At 36.4% G+C, this 2,831-nt stretch overlaps 1 long non-coding RNA gene across 1 annotated transcript; it reads left to right on the top strand.

The window, feature by feature from the left end:
* The first annotated feature begins 500 nt into the window (after positions 1 to 500).
* LOC107573524 (uncharacterized) lies at positions 501 to 2,587 on the top strand. The gene is made up of 3 exons (XR_001607519.1): positions 501 to 632; positions 1,612 to 1,688; positions 1,987 to 2,587. It is a non-coding gene; the product is annotated as an uncharacterized lncRNA (long non-coding RNA).
* The last annotated feature ends 244 nt before the right edge of the window (positions 2,588 to 2,831 follow it).

Here is a 2,831-nt window from a genome sequence, read left to right on the forward strand (position 1 = left end):
GAAGACCGAATACCGAACATAGTTTTTCGAGTTTTTTTCCCCCATGTATTTTGCCAAAAAAAAAATTCACCATTGCATAAATTAAAAAGTCAAAATGGGCTTTTTACTGTTTTGTCTTGCTTTTAAAAAAAAAAAAATCTATACCAAATAAAACAATTTTAAAAATATTTAACACTGAACATTTTTAACATTCTAGCAGACACTATACCAACAATGCACAATTTAACTTAAAATTAATAAATTAGTAAAATATTTTTTGCCCATCTTGAATCAGGCATGTTTTTTGTTTTTGTATTTACTGTACAATTAAAAGCAGCCTTGCTGAGAAGAGACTTCTTTTAAAACATTAGAAAATATTACAGATCCTAATGTGAACACTATGTGTGAATGTTATAATAAATGTATTAAAACGGAGCTGTTGTAACCCTGATAGCAACAGACTCCGGGGCGGATCCGCCCTCAAGTCGGCAGCTCCGCTGTACTGTCAGACTCTGGTTCGGTCATTCGCCCTGAATATGCCCCGCCTCCGGACAGCGCACTGTCAGTTAGCGGACTCATTATGGACACTGCTCGGATTAGCAATCCTCCTCAGAGTGGAGAAGCTGCGGCCAGTTTGAAGAAGACTGAACTCGGTAAGAATACTTTTAAAATATGCTTTATTTGTACAGTTGCCAGTAACATTAACATTAATAAAGTTGTTAATTGCTTTGCTGTAGTTTTTAATTTTTGAAATTGCATTGTGGAATTTCCAGTTAAGGTTAGCTCTTTAGCATTATTAGCATTATCATAGATTTGAGTAACGTTATGTTAATAATAGGCCTATTTGGATGGGATCTCCCTCCTTTCTGTGAGAAGGGTAGTTTAGTTGGCTATCAGGATTTGAATCGTATATGTAACGTTAGGTAATTTTTCACCCCTCTTCAGGAATAACTGCAGGCGAGAATAAACATTTAAATTTGGTTCTAGAATATTAGTTCAAGTCTATTTTTATTTATATTTCAACAAATATATTCCCCACCTCTCCTCGTAATTTTGTTTTAGTACATATGAAATAAACTAGCGGACTCATTACTGAGGCTGGGCAGATTGGCAATCCGAACGCGCTTTTTTCTAACAGTCTCATCTCTGAAATCAAATCAAATCCTCCTCAGAGTGCTGAAGCTACGAAGACTGAACACGGCAAGAATACTGTTTAAATATGCTTTATATGTACAGTTGCCAGTAACATTAAGGTTAATAAAGTAGTTAATTGCTTTGTTGGCATTTTTAATTGTGAAATTGCCTTGTGGAACGTTAGCTCTTCAGCACATTAGTATTATCGTAGATTTGAGTAATATCAGGCCTATTTAGACGGGATCTCCTTTTTTGTGAGACGCGGTAGTCCTGAGCGTATATGTAACTTTAGGTAATTTTTTACCCCTCTTCAGGAATAACTGCAGGCGATATTATGCTATATTTTTCATTTAATTTTGGTTCTGGAATATTAGCTCAAGTCTATTTTTGTTTATATTTTGACAAATATATTCCTCACCTCTTGCAATGTTGTTTCAGATAATTTATATGAAATTAAAAAAATACTAAGATACTGTGTGTGTGTGTGTTCTGTTGCAGCTTTACAGCTCATTCAAGTGCTCCAGTCTGGTTTTTGATTCTACATCATCCTTCAATATCCTACTTCATCTTTAAAAGTAAGCTAGAGTTTTAAATTTGATTTAGCAAACTAGTTTGTCAAATGCTGACAATGATTCACACTTCAGCTTTTAATGTGTAATCCTAAATGTGCAATGTCAAAATATTCATATCAATATTTAAGGTTAAATGTTTACAAACCTACTTTTACATCCTACATTTAACAGTAATCTTTGCTATGAGATGTCATGAAATTTTGTATGAAAATGTGCTTGTGTGATTAAAGGTGCTGTGAGAAAAATTCAACACCGATACTTGTTACTTATTTCAATGTTTTTGTCGCACTCTTGTCCTAAGGTTATCATAGTCAGCCGGATCCGGTCCGTATCCAGATCAGATGATGGACCTGCACCCTGAGACGACCACAACGCAGCCCTGAATGTCAGCGAAGACCACAACAAGTGAACATCACGACTGGACTGACATCAGCACAGATCCTCAGCAAAGACCACGAGAAACAGACAAGTCCTTTGCACAGACCCCTATGGCCAGCAATGAACGTGTCAGGCCAGGAGCTGCTAGGACCACAATGCAGTTTTATCCTGCTTATAGTCACTGTTAATCCAGTCGTCCACTACTGGCTAAACGGCAGCCCTGCTGGACAGACTACAACTTCTCCTCTGATCAAATGACAGCATGACGTATCCTGATCTTCAAGCAGTAGGAGCTGGATGAAATATTCTGAATGACATCAGTCCACAATCTCACTAGTGAAGCAGCCTGAAATCATAATCACATCATCTTTGTTCATTTAACCAGAGGAGAGCTGAGCTGACTGCTCCTGGTTTCTCCCAAGCTGTTTTTTTCTTCGTTTCAGTCACCAGCTGAAGTTTGGGTTCCACTGTCACCTCTGGATTGCTTAGCTGGGGTTTAAAAGGCACTGAATATTCAAGAATAATATTGATTTGATTGGACTGACACTATTGCATAATGACAAGACATGAACTGAATTGAGCTGGATTATGATATCACTATTTTCTCCAGAGATGCTTTATTGCCGAATCCACTTTGTTTCATAATGTATTAATTTTGCAACATTTTCACTGATAATTTAATTTTATTAAATCAATATCAAGCTGACACAAAGAGAATAATGAAACTTTTGTGTGCTATAAAATTCCTTAAGGCTGAATTGAACTAAT

This window comes from Sinocyclocheilus grahami, unplaced genomic scaffold (assembly GCF_001515645.1).
Source record: "Sinocyclocheilus grahami isolate Dianchi unplaced genomic scaffold, SAMN03320097.WGS_v1.1 scaffold1967.1, whole genome shotgun sequence".
NCBI classification, from domain to species: domain Eukaryota; kingdom Metazoa; phylum Chordata; class Actinopteri; order Cypriniformes; family Cyprinidae; genus Sinocyclocheilus; species Sinocyclocheilus grahami.